The sequence below is a fragment of the Macaca nemestrina genome, chromosome 3, assembly GCF_043159975.1.
Source record: "Macaca nemestrina isolate mMacNem1 chromosome 3, mMacNem.hap1, whole genome shotgun sequence".
In the NCBI taxonomy this organism is placed as follows: domain Eukaryota; kingdom Metazoa; phylum Chordata; class Mammalia; order Primates; family Cercopithecidae; genus Macaca; species Macaca nemestrina.
Window position 1 is genome coordinate 120,241,311 of NC_092127.1, and position 20,963 is coordinate 120,262,273.

The window sequence follows — 20,963 nt, forward strand, 5'->3', positions numbered from 1 at the left end:
TCTGTTCCTGTGTTAGTTTACTAAGGATAGTGACCTCCAACTCCATCCATGTTTCTGCAAAGGACATGATCTTTTTCTTTTTTATGGCTGTATAGTATTCCAAGGTGTATATGTACTACATTTTCTTTTCCAGTCTACCATTGATGGACTTTTAGATTGATTTCATGTCTTTGCTATTGTGAATAGTGCTGCAATGAACATATGCATTCATGTGTCTTTGTAATAAAATGATTTATATTCCTTTACATATATAGCCAGTAATGGGATTTTTGGGTCAGATGGTATTTCTGTCTTTAGGGCTTTGAGGAATTGCCACGCTGTCTTTCACAATGGTTGAACTAATTTATACCCCCATCAAAAGCATTCCTTTTTCTCCACAACCTTGCCAACATCTGCTATGTTTTGACTTTGTAGTAATAGCCATTCTGGCTGGGCATGGTGGCTCACACTTGTAATCCAGTGCTTTGGGAGGCCAAGGCAGGCAGATTATCTGAGGTCAGGAGTTCGACATCAGCCTGGCCAACATGATGAAACCCTGTCTCTACTAAAAAATACAAAAATTAGCTGGGCATAGTGGTACGTGCTTATAGTGCCAGCTACTCAGGAGGCTGAGGCAGGAGAATCACCTGAGCCTGGAAGATGGAGGTTGCAGTGAGCCGAGATGGTGCCACTGTACTCCAGCCTGAGTGACAGAGTGAGACCCTGTCTCAAAATAATAATAATAGCCATTCTGACTGGTGTAAGATGGTATCTCATTGTTATTTTGATTTGCATTTCTGTAATGATCAGTGATACTGAGTGGTTTTTTTTTTCATATGATTGTTGGCTGCATGTATGTCCTCTTTTGAGAACTGTCTGTGCATGTCCTTTGCCCACTTTTTAATAGGGTTATTGGTTTTATTCTTGAAAATTTGTTTAAGTTCCTTATAGATGCTAGATATTAGATCTTTGTCAGATGCACAGTTTTGAAATTTTTTTCTCCCATTCTGTAGCTTATTGGTTTACTCTGTTGATAGTTTCTTTTGCTGTGCAGAAGCTCTTTAGTTTAATTAGATCCCATTTGTCAATTTTTTGTTTTTGTTGCAATTGCTTTTGGCATCTTGGTCATGAAATCTTTGCCCATGCCTATGTCCTGAGTACTATTATATAGGTTATCCTCCAGGGTTTTTATAGTTTTGGGTTTTACATTTAAGTCTTTATCTTGAGTTAATTTTTTGAATATGGTATAAGGAAGGTGTTGAGTTTCAATCTGCTGCATAGGGCTAGCCAGTTATCCCAACACTTCTTTCCTCATTACTTGTTTTACTCAGGTTTGTTGAAGATCGGATAGTTGTAGGTGTGTGGTCTTATTTCTGGGTTCTCTATTCTGTTCATTGGTCTATGTGTCTTTTTTTGTACCAGTATCATGCTGTTTTGGTTACTGTAGTCCTGTAGTATAGTTTGAAGTTGGTTAGCGTGATGCCTCTAGCTTTGCTCTTTTTGCTTAGGATTGCCTTGACTATTTGGGCTTTTTTTTTGGTTTCATGTAGATTTCAAAATAGATTTTTCTAGTGCTGTGAAGAATATCAAAGGTAGTTTAATGGGAATGGCATTGAATCTATAAATTGTTTTGGGCAATGTAGCCCTTGTAACAATATTGATTCTTTCTAGCCATGAGCATGGAATGTTTTTCCATTTGTTTGTGTCATTTCTAATTTCTTTGAGCAGTGGTTTGCAGTTCACCTTGAAGAGATCTTTCACATCTTTAGTTAGCTGTATTCCTAGGTATTTTATTCTTTTTGTGGCACTTTTGTGATTTGGTTCTTGGCTTGCCTGTTGTTGGTGTATAGGAATGCTAGCAATTTTTGCACATTGATTTTGTATCCTGAGACTTTGCTGAAGTTGTTTATCAGCTTAAGAAGCTTCTGGGCTGAGACAATGGGGTTTTCTAGATGTAGGATCATGTCATCTGCAAACAGGGATAGTTTGACTTTCTCTCTTCCTGTTTGGATGCCCTATATTTCTTTCTCTTGCCTAATTGCTCTGGCCAGGACTTCCAATACTATGTTGAATAGGAGTGGTGAGAGAGAGCATCTTTGTCTTGTGCTGCTTTTCAAGGGGAATGCTTCCAGCTTTTGCCCATTTAGTATGATGTTGGCTGTGGGTTTTCCATAGATGGCTCTCATTATTTTGAGGTGTGTTCCCTCAGTATCTAGTTTATTGAGAGTTTTTAACAAGAAGGGATGTTGAATTTTTATAAAAAGTCTTTTCTGCATCTACTAGATGACTATGTGGTTTTTGTTTTCAGTTCTATTATGTGTGATGAGTCACATTTATTGATTCATTATGTTGAACCAACTTTGCATCCCAAAGATGAAGCCTACTGGATCATGGTGAGTAAGTTTTTGATGTGCTGCTGGATTCAGTTTGCCTGTATTTTGTTAAGGATTTTTGCATTGATGTCGCCTAAAGTTTTTGTTTTTTTGATCTCAGCCAGGTTTTTGTATCAGGATGATACTGGCCTCATAGAATGAGGTAGGGTGGGATCCCTCCTTTTCAAATTTTTGGAATAGTTTCAGTAGGAATGGTACCATCTCTTCTTTGTACCTCTGGTAGAATTCAGCTATGAATTCATCTAGTCCTAGGCTTTTTTGGGTTGGTAGGCAATTTATTACTGTCTCAATTTCAGAACTCATTATCGGTCTGCTCAAGGATTCAATTTCTTTCTGGTTCAGTCTTGGGAGGGCGTATGTGTCCAGGAATATATTAATTTCTTCTAGATTTTCTAGTTTATGTGCGTAGAGGTGTTTATAATATTCTCTGATGATTGTTTGTATTCCTGTGGGGTCAGTGGTAATATCTCCTGTATAATTTCTGATTGGGTTATTTGGATCTTCTCTTTTTTCTTCTTTATTAGTGTATGAAGAAGTCTATTTATTTTGTTAGTTTTTTCAAAACGCCAGCTCCTGGATTTGTTTATTTTTTTGAATGATTTTTCATGTCTCTATCTCCTTCAGTTCAGCTCTGATTTTGGTTATTTCTTGGCTTCTGCTAGCTTTGGGATTTATTTGCTCTTGGTTCTCTAGCTCTTTTAGTTGTGATGTTAGGCTGTCAACTTGAGATCTTTCTAATTTTTGGATGTGGATGTTTAGTGCTATAAATTTCCCTCTTAACATTGCCTTGTCTGTGTCCCAGAGATTCGGGTATGTTGTCTGTTTGTTCTCATTAGTTTCAAAGAACTTCTTGATTTCCGCCCTAATTTCATTATTTACCCAAAAGTCATTCAGGAGCAGATTATTCAATTTCCATGTAATTGTATGGTTTTGAGTAAATTTCTTAGTCTTGAGTCCTAACTTGATTATGCTGTGGTCTGAGAGACTGTTATGATTTCAGTTCTTTTGCATTTGCTGAGGAAAGTTTTATCACCAATTATATGATCAATTTTAGAGTAAGTGCAATGTGGTGATGCAAAGGGTGTATATTCTGTTGTTTTTAGATGAAGAAATCTGTAGATATCTATCAGGTCCATTTGATATAGGGCTGAGTTCAGGTCTTGAATATCTTTGTTAATTTTCTGTGTCAGTGATCTGTCTAATATTGTCAGTGGACTGTTAAAGTCTCCCGCTATTATTGTGTGGGAGTCTAAGTTTCTTTGAAGGTCTCTTAGAACTTGCTTTTTGAATCTGGGTGCTCCTGTGTTGGGTGTACATATATTTAGCATATTTAGATCTTCTCGTTGAATTGAACCTTTTACTCTTATGCAATGCCCTTTTTGTCTTTTTTGATCTTTGTTAGTTTAAAGTCTGTTTTTTGAGAAATGAGGATTGCACTCTTTGCTTTTTTTCTGTTTTCCATTTGCTTGACAGATTTTCCTCCATCCCTTTATTTTGAACCTATGTGTGTCACTGCATGTGGGATAGGTCTCTTGAAGACAGCAGGCCAGTGGGTCTTGGTTCTTTATCTAGCTTGTTACTCTCTGTCTTTTAACTGGGGCAGTTAGCCCATTTACTTTTAATATGATATGTGTGCATTTTAATATTGATGTTAATTGATATGTGTGCATTTTATCCTGTCATCATAATCTTAGCTGATTATTTTGCAGACTTTTTATGTGGTTGCTTTATAGTGTCACTGGTCTGTGTACTTCAGTGTGTTTTTATAGTGGTTGGTAACAGCATTTTCCTTCCACATTTAGTGTTTCCTTTGGAAGCTCTAGTAAGGCAGATCTTGTAACAAATTCCCTCAGAATTTGCCTTTCTGAAAAGGATATTATTCCTCTGCTTTTGAAGCTTAATTTGGCTGGATATGAAATTCTTGGTTGGAATTTCATTTCTTTAAGAATGCTGAATATTGGGTCCCAATCTCTTTTGGCTTATAAGCTTTTTGCTGAGAGGTTCACTATTTGTCTGATGGACTTCCCTTTGCAGGTGACCTGGCCTTTCTCTCTAGCTACATTTTTTCTTTCATTTTGACTTTGGAGAATCTGACGACTTTGTGTCTTGGGGATGATTTTCTTGTGGAGTGTTTTACTGGGGTTCTCTGCATTTCCTGAATTTGGATGTTGACCTATCTGGTTAGGTTGGGGTAGTTCTCATGGATATCATAAAATACATTTTTCAAATTGGTTCCATTCTCACCTCTTTGCTACACCAATCAGTCATAGATTTGGTCTCTATGTAATCCTATGTTTCTTGGAGGTTTTGTTCATGTTCCCTCCTTTTGATTCTTTTTTCTCTCTTCTTGTCTGCCTGTTTTATTCCAGAAAGACAGTCTTCAAGCTCTGAGATTATTTCCTCCACTTGGTCTATCCTGTTATTAATACTTGTGATTGCATTATAAAATTGTTGTATTGTGTTTTTCAGCTCTATTAGTTCAGTTACAGTCTACTCTATACTGGCTATTTTATCTGTCAGCCTCTGAAATGTTTTATTAGAATTTTTAGCTTCTTTGCGTTGGGTTACAACATGCTCCTTTGGCTCAGTGAAGTTTGTTTTTATCCATATTTTGAATTCTACTTCTGTCATTTCAGCCATCTCAGCCTTAGTCCAGTTCCATACCCTTGCTGGAGAGGTAATGCTGTCATTTGGAGGCAAAAGTCAGCCATCTTGGCCCTAATGGCCCACTGTATTCTTTCCTGTTCAGTCCATTCCACTCCATTCTGTCCCATTCTGTTTTGGAGGAGAGACCAATCTGAATGTGCCTAGAGACTTGTTTTCTTTCCTTTTAGCTTAGTAGAGAGCTGGCTCAGCAGATCTGAGTTATGCAATGAAAGAGCAGGGCTGAGCTCCACAGTCTCCTCCTCATTTCTTCAAGCAGGCAGCCCCTGAAGCTACATGGTTCCTCAATGTAAGTATGCAGAGTGTCATGTGTGTCATGGGGCATATCCTTGTCTACTGATTCACTTACTGTGTACATTCAGTCCCGTCAACTCAGCAGGATAATGAGAGCCTAGGAGTAGGATCTCATGCACATTACTCTTTCTCTGCTTGTGCATCTTTCCCCCATAAATCCTATTTTGTATTTACGTTGCATGGTAATGGTGGGAGGTGTATTGATGTCCCCTTTGCATGCCAATTTCATTTTAAGAAGGACTGTCAGCCACATCAAATCAAAAGTGTTATATCCCACAGCTTAAGAAAAAGCCATTCTGATCCAGCTGGTTGTACCCTTACTGGAAGCAGTGTGACAAAAAGACCTGAAGCACTTGTTTGGAGCACAATTACCTGGATGAGAAGAATTGTGCTCTTCCTTTACATTTGTTAATTCTCAAAAGGGAGGTTGGCCAAATGATCTTGTAGCAAAGAAAGCTTAATTTCTGCTCTTAGTCAAGCCAACCCACATACGTTTTTATTCACCTGAATGTGGTCCAAGACTGCATTTCAATGAGCTCCTGTCATCTGAGACTCTCAGCTGGAGCAGGGCTGTACATGCATAGCAAAACCACCTGGGAGGTGCTTCTGCCTACACTTGTCTCACCAGAGGTAGGATTCAAAATATCTAGTAACGGGTCTGAAGACAGATGCTTGATGGAATAATGGAGAAAGGCCCTGCTCTGCCAGGCATTCATGGAGTTCAGTTGCTGGGTCATAGAAGACTGGGAAAGGGGCTGCTGTCATGAGGGTGAGAGCTGGGCGCATAGGCTGTTTACCTTGCTGTCTCTCCGCCTGGGGAGCTTGTGCCCCACACACCTCCTTCACCTCCAGCAAACTGTGAGACACATCAGAATTGGCTAGAGATGGGTGTTAGGACAAAGCTCATCAGGTGTTTCTGGCTTGTCCCTCCTGACTCCATGATGAGGACTCCTGTTGCAGAGCAGTAAAACACTGCCGAAAATGGGAAGAAGCCTTCTTTCACTCTGTAATTGGGTTGTCCTGGCCAAAGAATGTAGATTATAGTGTGGAATGGAGAAAGCTATGGGAATCAGTTGTGGCAGGTGAGGGTATGGAAGCAAAACGAGAGTTTTGAAAAAAAGTTCTTCATGTCCTTCTGCCACTTTGAACCTTATGGTAAGGTACCTTGAAATGTGTGTCTTGTCCTCAGCACTACTGACATTTGGGGCTGATAATTCTTTGTTGTTGGGGGCTGTCATATGCATCATAGAATATTTAGCAGCAATCCTGGCCTCTACACACTGGTTGCTAATAGTACTCCTCTGCCTTCTGCTGTGACAATGAAAAACAGCTCCAAGCTGGACATGGTGGCTCATGCCTGTATTCCCAACACACTGGGAGGCTGAGGTGGGAGGATGTCTTGAGGCCAGGGGTTTGAGACCAGCCTGGGCAACATAGCGAGACCCCCATGTCTACAAAAAATAATTAAAAAAAAAATAAGCCAGGCATAGTGGGGCATGCCTGTATTTCTAGCTACACCAGAGGCTGGGGCAGGATTGCTTGAGCCCAAGAGTTTTAGGCTGCAGTGAACTATGATTGTGCCATTGCACTTTAGCCTGGGACACAGAGCATAACCTTTTTTCTAAACAAACAAGCAATCCCCCACTTTCCCTGCCAAAAAGCCAAAAAATGGCTCCAGACCTTGTCAAATGCTCCCTGGGGGCAAAATCATCCTTGGTTGAGAATCAATCATTGCTTTATATTATGAATACTTTCCTGTATCCCCATTATTTTATTTTTTTTTGAAGAGTCAAGCAATTCTGTTTTTAATACATAATAACATGGAAACATTTAATAATGTCCATACTTTTGATTTTTTTTTTTTTTGAGATGGAGTTTCACTTTTGTTGCCCAGGCTGAGAATGCAATGGTGTGATCTTGGCTCACTGCAACCTCTACCTCCCAGGTTCAGGCAATTCTCCTGCCTCCACCTCCCAAACAGCTGGGATTATAAGCATGTGCCACCATACACGGCTAATTTTGTATTTTTAGTAGAGACGAGGTTTCTCCATGTTGGTCAGGCTGGTCTCGAACTCCCAGTCTCAGGTGATCCACCCACCTTGGCCTCCCAAAGTGCTGGGATTACAGGCATTAGCCACTGTGCCTGGCCTGATGTATGTTTTATTATTTTGCTTTGCATCACTATAAAAAGTATCTGGGCCTGGGTAATTTATAAAGAAGTTTAATTGGCTCATGGCTCTGCAGGCTGTACATGAAGTACAGTGCTGGCATCTGCTTCTGGTGAGGGCCTCAGGAGGATTACAATCATGGCAGAAGGCGAAATGGGAGCCAGCACATCACACGGTGAGAGCAGGAGCAAGAGAAAGAGGGAGGAGCCAGGCCCCTTTAAACTACCAGATCTCCCATGAACTAAGAGAGAGAGAACTCACTTATTTCCATGGGGACACATCAAACCATTCATGGGAGATCCAGCGTAGTAAATAAAGAGATGCAACTCTTTTTTTTATTTCTTTCATTGCCTTGGTAAGACCACCAGAGAGAAGACTGTTAAAAAGAGTTACTAGGTGATGGAAAACATGGAGGTTCTACTGGATATTGATTAAAGAGCAATGCTTCAATAGTAAGTCCCATGCTTAACTTCATAATTTATAATTTAATAAGGATCAAGAGCAATATATTAAAAAGTCTTAGGTGTTTCCAAGGTCAGTGTTAGTAATGGAGTCCACACTGAGCCCTTTTCAGAAATGAAATGTGGAAAAGTTTACATGGCCTCATTCAACACACTCTCAATTTGGTGTCAGCTTGCCCCATTCCTTGTCCTGTTCTTGGCTAGGTTTCTTTTCCCTCCTTCCAAACAATGTTTGCTGGGAGATGCAAAGTACTTTATCCTAAACAAAACATGATGGAGGAAAGGGAAGCAACTGGGAAAATAATAGTAATCAAGTGATGCATTCCCAAGATTTTGGATGCTCTGGTGTTTTGAATGACCATGCCCTGGTGCCCTCCTCTAGTAGGCAATTGAGAGCTGGCTGTGGGGAGGGCGTTTGCTGACCTTGGAAGCACAGAACCTCTCAGAGAGAATGGAATGCCTTTTGTATACAAGGAACAAACAGTAGTTAGCCTCTCAGCACTTAACAGCCACAGTGAGGTGAAGGTTACCAGGGAAAGCTGAGAAAAATATTTTAAGATTTGCTGGGAGACCTTAATTATCAAAGCTGTTTGGATTACACAAAAAATAATTATTTTTTTTCAAGGAGTGAGATTTTTCTTTCTTTCTTTTTTATTGGTACCCATTTCTTGTCGCGCCTTTCTTCTATTAAACATGTACACGCATGTGTGTACACACACACACACACAGAATAAAAGAGTAAAATTTCTGCTGAATCTGCATTTTCTGTCCTGAAACGTAGGGAGATGCCAGGGGCCAGCCTTTGCCACAGTTCTGTCTGCTCTGTCTTATCAGATATTTCTGTCTACATATTACTCACTCCTGATATCTGCTACAAAAAAGTAGGAATTTGAAAATATCTTTCAAAATATATATATTTTTAAAATAAGACTTTCTGTAGGATTAATTTTTTCCCGTAACAGAATATTATATACCTGCCTACCTTAGAAAAACTTGAATTCAAACAAAAGAAAGTAGAAAGGAGAAAGAGAAATGAGAGTGAATGAAAGAGAGATGGAGAGAGAAAGAGACAGAGAGAGACTGGGGAGGAGCCTATGTAGGTTTCTACCATCTCAAAGTGACTGCCAATAGGCCTCTGATCAACGTTGTATGGTACATAGTTTTGCAGTTGATGTAACATATTGGAAGCTGTTTGAAGGACTAACCGCATTTATCTTTGCTCCCTTTGTATTCTTAGCAGAGCCTAGTACAAAGTAAGAGCTCTATAAATATTTGTTGAATGTTAAATATTTTTACTGTAATTGTATATTACTTAAAATGAACTAATGAATAAAAGGAATTGGCCAGCCACAAGTGGGATCACAGAATGCTGTAAGCAATCATTTTGGCTAACTCTTCATTTATTGAGGAGGGGCATCGGGCTTGGAGCTCTTTAGACACTTGCCAAGGTCTAAAGTGGCAGAGCCAGTAGACAGACCCACCTCTTCTGAATCCCAGTATTTTCTTTATTATTATTATTATTATTATTATACTTTAAGTTCTAGGGTACATGTGCATAACGTGCAGAATCCCAGTATTTTCATAGTCAATCATTTGTAATCTAAAATCCTTCTGATTGCAGCTTCTCAGAAATGCCGAATGATGTTTGTTTATTTAAAATCACTTTTATCTTTTAAGCTTCCAAGAAAGTTTGAAGACAAAGGCAACATTTGTCTTTGAATTTCCCTTTATCATTGGTTTTAAGGCCTTACAGCACATCCTATTCACTCTTGGGGATTAAAATAATTCAGATACCCAGGTCATTACCCACATTTCCTGAATCAGAATGTCAAGGACCCAGACACCGATATTTTAAGAAACACTTCCCAGGTGATTATAATACTCAGTGATGTTGGGAACCACCGCTCTGGAGAGTAAACTTTCTTTGACAGTAGTTCTAAAGTCCACTTCCCATTGAGCTGAATTTGATGTTCTTACTCTTTGTGAAAATGTCATACCATCATAACATTCCATGATTTTCCACCAGGTTGGCACATTGTTAGTATGTATAAATAGAAACTTTTTTTGACTTTTTTGGTGGAGTCAGCAAAGACCAACTTCCAATATTTATTCTCCTCTCTTTCATCATAAACAGGTTTCTGATGCTTCATGTGGCTGCTCCACAAAAAACCACACCTCCAGCCTCTTTTGCACCTAGCTTTGGCCATGTGACTTGGTCTGGCCAATGAGATGTGAAAGAAAGTAATCTGTGTAAATTTGGATTGTGCCTTTAAAAGAAAAGAAGCTTGCCCTCCCTTTCTCTCATTCCTACTTGATTCATACCAACGCTCATCCAGACTATTATGTGACAGAGAAATAAACATCTATCTTATTCAAGTCCCTGTAGTTTCGTCCTTTGTTGCAGCTCAACTAGTGCAACAGTCTGATAAAGTCTAAATTATAACCCTGGATTTCCTGGATCTCATTTCCTTTGTTTATTACCCATGACATAACACATAATGAAGTCTTTCAGGGCTGGAATCAAGTCTCGGGCATTTTTTTTCTATTTCTGAAAGCCTGGAAATGCTAGCGACACCTATTTATCCAATAACTATATGTCGACCAATGCCAGTCTGTCTACACACCAAAATAAAAAAAAGGGAATATACAATTTCATTCTAAGACAATGATATGGAATCATAGGAGGACCTTGTGACTGAGATGATCACTCAGTCATAGAAATCCATATTCTCTTCTTCGGGAGCACAAAGTTGAATTATATTTCCCGGCTTCTCTGCATCTAGGTGTGGGTGGCTGCATGAATGAGTTTTTGGTTCATTCTGTTAGATCAATATACTTTAAATCTCTTTACCTGCATTCACATTGTTTACCACTCTAACTTCTGTTTCTATTTTTTTTCCCTACTCAGGTTAACTTCCCTTGGAGTCCACCAAAATTGGTGTTTTTAAAATCAACCTCATGCTTCCTTTAAATTGATTAACGCTTTTTCCCACTGCCTCCTCTCACCCTATCACAATGTTCCAACCATGCCCAACATTCATCTTCAGGTTGCATTTAGAGAGAAACTGTTGATTCAGAAAACTAAGTTCACACTAATGTGCATGCTTTCTACTTCTAATTAATTTTTCATTGTTCTTTTCTGCAGTATTGCTTTTATATACTTCTTATTTCCAGCCTGTCTTGGGCTGTATGCCACATTTCTGGCCTTGGGAAAAGTATGCCTGAAAGAGCATACGAATATCTTTTACAACATTCTGCTTTCTCTGACAGCATAATGCCAGCTGCAATCTTTGTTTCTGTTTGTTCTTCAATTGTCCTAGGCATAGGAGTATTTGTGTATTTCTAACTGGGGTATTCTCTTCCATTGTCAGATGCCAATTATAGCATATGTTGGTGGAACTAAAACTAAAACATGTAACAAATCAATGAATGCTCATTAATGGAATGGAAAGTACAAAACTTGAAGCATAAGCATCATTTCTAGTGGCTTACTTCTTTGCAAAATAAAAGATTGACTGTGTAAGGAAATACTCATGTTAGTGCCCAGCATACAGTTTTGAATGTCAGATGCTCATAAAAGCGGACTTCAAAACTTATTTTGCCTATATACAGACTAATTTTGTCAGAGTGTGGATTTACTTTGCCTGTTGCTAACAGAAGAAATTTCAACTCTTTAATGTGGCCCACCTCAATCTACCCCCACTGGGGTTTCCAGGCTACTTCTGCTACATTGCCTGGACACCTCTCTGTTCACCTTCGCCTAAGGATACTACTGGTATTATTTAGGTTAACACAAGCTCCTGTCACAAGTAAACCCCAATGCAGAATGATTTAAACACAGTAGAAGTTCATATATTTCTCACTCACTAAATAATCCAAGGTAGGTGCTCCTGGTAGGCAGGAGAGCTCTCCTCCATGAGGTCAAGCCGAGAATCAAACTGATGAGGGCTCTGCTGTCTTCAGCTCGCAGCTTCCACAGCTGCCCTGGTCACCTTTGTTCCAGCCAGTTAGAGGGCAAAATGGACAGAAAGCCCATGTGAGGGGTTTCTGGGCCAGCCCCGTTGGTCATCACTTCTACTCATATTCCATTAGCTAGAATTTTTAGAAGCGTGGCCATACTGAATTGCACAGGAGTTTTAGGAAAGATAATCTGGCCAAATGTAGGAGGAAGAGGAAATGGATATTTGTGAACAGCTAGTAGCTTCTGCTACACACTCTTTTATGACCCTGTCCTTTTGCTCATACAGCTTCTTTAGCCTACTTAGTTTTCAAGATCTAGCTCAAAAGCAATCTCTTTGTCTAAGCCTCCTAGTTGTGATGACTTGTTCCTTCCTCTGTCTTCCATCTTGAACCTCTGTTATCGCCACTTTTGAATTCTACCGTGTGCTCTGTTAGTTTTTTATGCATTGGCCTTACTCACTTAACTGTAAGCTCCTTAAGCAAACCACCATATTGTGGTGGGGGAAAGCAGAGGTGTGGGGTCACACAGGAATGGCTTTAAATCAGCTGCGCTACTTTTTAGCTGTGAGACCTTGATCAAGTCACTTTCTCTGTCTTCTCATTTTCCTCACCTAAAGAACATGAGTAATACTGCATAGTGTGGTAGGAAGGGCTAACTAGGGTAATACTTGACATTTTCTGATGGGATTTCATAATAATAAATTCTCTGTAGATGTTAATGTTGCAGCCCTTTGCCTCTTCTACAGTGATTTTCCCCTTCATTGGCATTTAAAAAATGTAGCTGAACTGAGCTCTAAGTCCTATGCCTTCACAGCACTACAGTAGCAGAGGTTCAAGTCAAGAGCGTGAACTGCTGGTATATCCAGCATGGGCAACAGAGGCGAGGACAGAAGGAAGCCACTTGGAATAGCATGAATATGTTGGCTATGCAGGCGTTCACTCAGCTCTGGAAGACTCATCGCCTGCTTAACGAATTGTGTTAACTCCAGCCAAGCTTGCAGCTGCCTCAGATGACCTCTGAGAATTGCTATACACCAGGCAACGGCTGCTTCATTACAGATAAGGCCAGAGGCAGCAAGCAGAGCTCAAGCCAGGGCTGCCCCTGGTGACCCACTTAAGCCTCCGCCAAGAGCTACTGGGGCACTGGAGTGAGAAGAGGGGGGTTAGAGGAAACTAGGTACCAAGAGAATGGCAGAAAATGCATCACAGATGATTTTATCCCATATTGATTACTCTGATGCCTATCCCTGTTCAGGTGCTTTGGAAAGTACTATTTTAGCCCCAGGCATTTGCCTGGGTGAGGTGGAGAAAAGAAGACCAAAGGATATAGACCTTTCCTGGCTTATTGTTGTTGTCGCATCTTTAATTTTCCCCACGTGGGATATTATCAGTATTATACCGGAGTGGGTATCCATTCCTAGCTGAAGAGCCATGCGGAGCAGCGGTTAAGAGCAGGGCAGTGGAGGTAGGCCACCTGGTTTGACTAGCATCCTCACAACTTTTTCCCCCCAGCTTTTCTGTATAATTGACAAATAAAAATTGTATATATTCAAGGTGTACAAAGTGATGTTTTGATATATGTGTACACTGTATACATATATAATACATACACTTATATATGAATACATATACATACATTCATGTATACATTGTGAAATGATGTATATAATCAAGTTAATTAACATCTCCATCACCTCATGTAGTTAGCTTTTTTTATGATGAGAAGCCCTAAGATCTTCTCTTTTAGTAAATTTCAGGTATACAATGCATTATTAACTATAGTCACCATACTGTACATTAGATATCCAGAACTTGTTCATTCTGTCTGACTGAATGTTTGTACCCCTTTACAAAATCTCCCATTTCCTCCACTCCCAGCCCCTGGAAACCACCATTATACTCTTGGTTTCTATACATTTAACATGTATATATTCCACATGAGTGAGATCATGCAGTATTTGTGTTTCTGTGTCTGGCTGATTTTACTTAGCATAATGTTGTCCAGATTTATCCATGTTGTTGCAAATGACAAGATTTCCTTCTTTGTAAAGGCTGAATAATATTCTAGTGTGTGTGTGTCTGTGTGTATACATACATATATATATATACCACATTTATATAGACACACCACATTTTCTTCATTCATACATTCATTCATTCATTTATTCATCTATAGGCATTTAGGTTGTTTCCATGTCTTAGGTATTGTGAATAACGCTGCAAAGAACGGGGGAGTGCAGAGATTTCTTTGGCATACTGTTTCATTTCCTTTGGATATATACCCAAAAGTGGGATTGCTGGATCACATGGGAGTTCTAGCTTTAATTTTTTGAGGATCCTCCATACTGTTTTTCATAATGGCTGTACCAATTTACATTCCCACCAACGGTGTGCAAAGGTTCACTTTTTTCCACATCCTCGCCAGCACTTGTTACCTCTTGTGTTTTTGATCATAGCTGTTCTAACAGGTGTGAGGCGATGTCTCATGGTAGTTCGAATTTGCATTTCTCTGATGATGAATGATGTTGAGCACCTTTTCATATACCTGTTAACTGTTTGTGTGTCTTTGGAAAACTGTTTATTCAGGTTCTTTGTCCATTGCAAAATCAGAATATTTGTTTTTGTTTTTGCTTTTGCTATTGAGTTGTATGAGTTCCTTATATAGTTTAGATATTAACCCCTTATTGCACATATAGTTTGCAAATATTTTCTCCTATTCCATGGGTTGCAAACTCACAGCTTACATGTTGTATAACTTCATATCACCAAATTGCTCTGTGCTTCAGCTTCTTCATGTACAGAGTGGGCCTAATTAATTATCTGATGGAACTGTTTTAGGATTGCATGGGTTAATATATATAAAAGACTTAGATCAGGGCTAATGGTAATTGAGGTATAAGTGTTTGTTGGGTAATATTTATATGTATACAAACCGAAAAAACATTTCTCTCCTTTCCTCATCATTTTCCACTGCTGAATTCATTACATTTCCTGAAGATGAAGAGCCTCCAAACACTTCAGTGGTTACCACAGTTGGTTTGACTGTTACCTAAAAATTCATGTGGAAATTTAGTGGCCAATTGACAGTATTGAGAAGTGGTGCCTTTATGAGGTGATTAGCTCATAGGCCCCACCCTTCTGAATGGATGAAGGTCATTATCCTGGGAGTGCGCTAATCACCTTAGGAGTGAGCCCCTGATGAAAAGGACGAGTTCAGCCTGATTTCCTCTCTTTCTGTCTCACATGCTCCCTTCTGCATTCCGCCTTTGTCCCATGGGATTGCCCTCACCTGATGCTGGCACCATGCTCTTGGACTTCTCAGCCCCTAGAAATGTGAGAAATAAATGGATTTTCTTAATAAATTAACCAGTCTGTGGTATTCTGTTATAGCGGCAGAGAAAGGACTAAAACAGGTTCAGACCCGTTTGGTGGATTAGATGTGTTTATGACTGTGTCAAGGAATCTCAAGAGGGTTTTTGTCAGGACAGGAAAAAAGTTGAGAGATAACTTACCACATGGAAACCAGAGTCTGGCTTGACTAGAAGATGAATTTCTGAGGTTTAGAGAGGAGTAGATTCCAGGTACAGGATGGTGGCTGTACTCAAACCTATTCTGCCTGGCTATTGTGGCAGGGGGAGAAAACCACCTGTTTGTAAACCAAGAGATACATCAGGGCCCAAGGAGTCCTCCTTTGGTATCCCCTGATGGAACGTACTACAGAGGAAAGGAGGTCCTTCCAGTGTCACAGGGGACTGCTGAGTACTCACAGGGCACTGAGGGCTGAGGGGCTGGTTTCCGTGGTGACCAGCAGAGATGTGGGTCCAGGCTGGGGAAGATGGAGTATCCTGTTGAGCAGTTGAGACCCTCTTGGCCAGCTCAGTTGCTAGCGGTAGCCAGGATAGATTCATGTCATAGGTTGGCTTGTCTGGAAGCAGATGCCAAGATGGAGATAGGTCTGCAGGATATTTACTAGGAATTAACACCTTTGGAAGGATAGAGGGGAAGAAGCAGGATTGGGCAGACAGAGAAGTTAAATAAACTTCAATACAGGCCCAATAATGCCTCGACCAGTCTCTTTGGGAGCTCTGGATTGCATATGCCTGCCAGAGTTGTTCCGAGTGAGCTAATATGGTTGGACCTTTAAATCCACCTCCATCAGTCATTGGGTGTGGGCTGTGCCAGGAAAGGAGCAGCTCTCTGTAGCTAAGGCAGATTTGGAAGGAGCTAAGCACTGAGATGAGTACTGCCTTTGGGGGGATCGGGGTGTCACATCTCCATGTCCACCACAGCTCATACAGCCACAGGAGGGGAGTCTCAGTGATGCTGGAGGAGGGGTGGGAACTCTTCCAAGGCCTGGTGTTCCTATATTAGCAAGTAGGATTTTCAAGCTGATGAAATGTGTGCAATTAATATTAATGTGACCTTGTTCATACCCATGCCCTGGTGAGGTATGGAGACATTTAAGTTTTTATGTTAACTGCACACTTTATAATAAAAAATAATAGAAATAATGAAAGAAATGACCTAAAATCTCACCATCCCCTCTAGTCATTTGCTCCCTTCTAGTTTTTTTTCTTAGATATGCCTGTAACTTTTATAGAGTCTGGTTTTATTTTGTTTTTATGCTAATTCAAAGAGTTAGATCAAAAGTCTAGACACTGTGTGGGTAAAGTGGTCTGGGTGGTAATGAAAGGGGTGTAATGTGGACAGCATGGGTGAGGAGACACAGCATGCATCACTGCGCAGCCCAGGCATTAGGTAGAGAATCGGATGGAGGAAATAAATTCTCTTATAGCTCTGACCATGAGCTCCACCCCCCTCTTTAGAGAAATTAATCTTTATGATTAAATGGGGGCATTGCTATTGAGAGCAATATTCTTAATATCTTATAGCAGCCTGTTTCTTCTGAGTCATCAGTACAATTTCCCTGAGCTTGTTCGTTTTTGCATGTTTGCCTCATAACAGGCACCTGCATTTTGGGTTGATTATTTGCATTTAAAAAAATAGACTGCTCACACTGCATTAAATTTTTATAGCTACTGTGTTCATTGATCAGATCACTCTGTTAGCGGTTACTATTCCAGCTGTATGTTTTAATTACACTTGAACAATCAGGTTTTCTTAGTACTTGAGTAATTTGCTGAGTTTAATTTGTCCCTTTGTCTAATTCTGGCTTAAATTATTTCATTAATGTTGGCAGTCCTGTATTACACACCCTTCCTGGTCTTTTTAAGTCAATTTCCTGGGATTTTAATTATGTAGAACAGTCAATAAAAGTTGATGCCAACAAAAGAACTATTGAGGCAAAAGATCATGAAGGATATATGCCCACAAGATAAATTTTTTTAATGAACATCCTTGACATTTATGCCAAAACATTAATTAATTTATACCATACCCTCTATGAGAATGGTCAGTGATTTTAATTTTCATTTAGCTAATGACAAAATGTGGTACAGAGAAACCAGGCAAACTATTGAAAGCTGCACAGCAAGGCAGAGGGAAATGATTAGATATTTCTAGATCAAAGAAATGTTAAAACAAATGAGTTACTTGAAAGCAATCATAATGTATTAGACTCTAGTGAAAACACTGACTTCTGGTAACTACATATTTTGTTTCCATATTCAAGAAATTATAGAAGAAAGGTGCCTAAGCATCTAGTTCAGACGTATTATACTATCTGACTGTGGGCTACATTTGACTCACAGAACTGTCTTCTGGGGTCCACACAATTTTAAATTTTAAATTTGAATTTGAAAGCCTTTAAAAGGGACCTGAACTCTCCAGCTGCCCACCACTGCTTATGGTCTTGTATTTGGCCTGCTTTACACATATTTGTTACCTTCCTGATTCTACTTGAGTTTGCTCTACCTGATTCTTGTTCACTGCCTCTCTTTTAGCTAGAAAAATAAGATCCAGAGGGTTGAAGTTGGAAGGTACCCATACAATTACTCATAGTGATGAGTCTAGATCCTTAATTTCATGGATCCAGTCCAGTATATTTTCCATAGCACCACGCAGCCTCTCTAAATTTCCTTCAGAGAATTCAAGCAAGACAGGTATTTCATTACCTCTTTTTGGATTATGGAAATAAGGCCTTTCAGCTATAATATAGACACACAGAGCACACCAGCAGTTTCCCAATGCTTAAAAAGCATGTTAGTTTGGTGTGGCATAGAGAATGTTAGCTTCGAGTCAAAAGACACAGTTCCAGTCTCAGCTGTGTCACTAACTAGAGGCTATTTGACTCCACGGGCTTTAGTTTCCTAAGGGTGTTAGAGTAGATGAGCTTTAAGTTCCTTTTCAGACCTAGGATTCTATGATTCTTTCATGAACTCCAATAAAAGCATACACAGGAGGAAGAGAAAGATAAACCATCCCACTAAAACGCCACTGGGCCAGGCTGTCTGTTTTCTTCTGGGAGCACTTTTGAAACTAAGTTTTACAATCCTCACTCAACTTTTCACTGGGATAAAAAATTCAGAACTATATTCTGTATTAGTCTGTTTTCATGTTTCTGATAAAGACATACCTGAGACTGGGTAATTTGTAAGAAAAAGGTTTACCGGATTCACAATTCCGTGTGGCTGGGGAGGCCTCATAATCATGGTAGAAGATGAAAGGCATGTCTCACATACAGCAGACAAGAGAAGAGGGCTTGTGCAGGGAAACTCCCCCTTATAAAACCATCTGATCTTGTGAGACTTGTTCGCTATCACGAGAACAGCATGGGAAAGACCTGCCGCCATGACTCAATTACCTCCCACCGGGTCCCTCCCAACAATACATGGGAATTAAAGATGAGATTTGGGTGGGGACACAGCCAAACCATATCATATATCATCTAGGGAAGTACTTATTAGTAAATATATATATATATATATATTAGTACTTAAAAGGTCTCTGGAAGAAACAAAATGGATAACTGAGAGATCTTCAGATTCTCTGATCCCTTTGAGGAGGGTATTCCTAAACTATGGACTGTCATTTTAACTACATCATGAGTTCCTTGAGTAAAAGGGTTTGTTTTTATTTATCTTTGTTTTCTAGGTGCTTAGGACATCCTCTGGTATATAGCAGGTGTTCAATAAATATTGAATGAATTTCAACATTCAGAGGAGGACCATGGAATCTTAGTGTTGGAAGGGGTCTCAGAAATCGAATCCAGTCTCCTTGCCAATGCAGAAATTCTCTGTACAGTATCCTAGGAGGATGCTCACCAGCTGCACCAGTTTACTTGGCCATTTATTCCATGAATATTCATCCAGTGTCCCCTATGTACCAGGAATGATTTTGGGATGCAGTAGTGAATCAAGGAGATATGGTCCCTATACCAAGAAGCCTGCTGCTTCTTCCTGAACATTACCAGTGACTGGGATACATAAACTATGTGTGACAGACCTGCATTCCACCAATGGCCAACTCTTGGCACTAATGATCTATGTGTGGAAAAGAAACCCTTATAAGGTGATGCTAGTATTGGTTCTTGCAGAAACTTTTTCCATGTGTCCCTGCAGATTGCTCTAGGACCTTCAGTATTTCTGAGCCTGTCTGCATTTATGAGAGGATGCCATCTGTCTATCATCCAGCCTTCACCTTGAGCTCAATCTCAGCCACCATTTTACATCTCTTAAACTACTAGGATGTGGGAACTGACCTGTGCTAATGACCACCTACCTTCAGACCAACTAGGGTCATGCATGGGGGAAGGAGATGACACTCTGCCTGATCAGCCAGTAAAATCAGCAGTGACCTGCCATGTTTGGAAAGATTGCCTTGTGGCCTGATCTCCCATAAAGTTTTCTTGCCCAGGTGACAGAGGCGGTTCAGTCTTTTCTCCAAAGCCTCAATATGTAAGTGGTTGAAAACTTATTTTTTGAAATATGAATTAAGAAAATCTGAGTGAGCATGGGTGGGAAGCAATATTGCTGAAAGACAGGCTGGGGCTCAACGCAAAGTTATAAAACATGTCCTGTTTCAGGAATGCTCTGTTCACAATCTTCAGTTGCCACCTGTATTCCCTGCAAATGCTTATTGAGCTGAATAAACTCATTAGCACGGCAGCCTCCATTCTCAATGGTTTGCTTATGACTTGCCTTTCTAACTTCATCTCCTATTAGTTCCCCTTATAGATACTTTGTTTAGTTAAACTGAGCCTCTCACTACTTACTTAAGCATCTTCTATATTTTCTTCCTTCTAGTTTTTGCTTAGGTTTTTCTTTCATTTTAGAATTCCCTTCCTTCTACCTAGAAGACTCTACCCTCCAATCTGTGTGTGCCAAAAGCCTACTCATCATTTAAGGTCCATGAAGTGTTCCTTAATTCATGATGGTTCTTCCTCTCCCTCAACTTCCTCCCCAGCTGGAAGTATTTTCCCTCTATTTCAAGCTTCTGTAGAACTTGAAGTATGCTTCTCTTCCAGTATCTGCTTTTAAATATAATATAATTATGATAGCCATTAAATGGTAATTACGTCAGGTTAAGCTCCTTTGAAACAGTGTCCTTGTCTGATATCTTTGAGTTTTCTACAGGTCAAGCTGAGTGTTTTGCATTCAACAATATTGAATAAATTGAATCAATTACTCTCAGAAGATGCCAAAGAGATGCAAATCTCTAAACATAACCATTAAAAATGGAGTCACTGTATAGGCTGGTCTCAACACTGTATAACATTAAAAATAAAAAAAAGACACCTGTTTGGAATTCTGAGCCTGTTTGGAATTCTAAAAAACTTGGACAAGCAATTTTAATCTTTAAAAACGTAGTCTTTCCAAAACACAGCAAAACAAATAAGCAAATGAAATACAAACAAAGCCAAACAGAAAGGATTCACAGTCGCAGTGTATTCTTAACCTGTTAAAATAATCTTCTCCCCCTGCCTCTTTAAACATGTCTCAAAGGTGTTCTCTATCTCGGCCTGAGCACCCCACAATCTCCTACCCTCAGCTTTTGCAGGTTTCCCAGGCTCCCTAGTGCCTTCTCTCTGCTCTTGCCAATAGAAACTCAACTATTCTTTTTGTTTTTTCCCGTTTTCCCCGCAT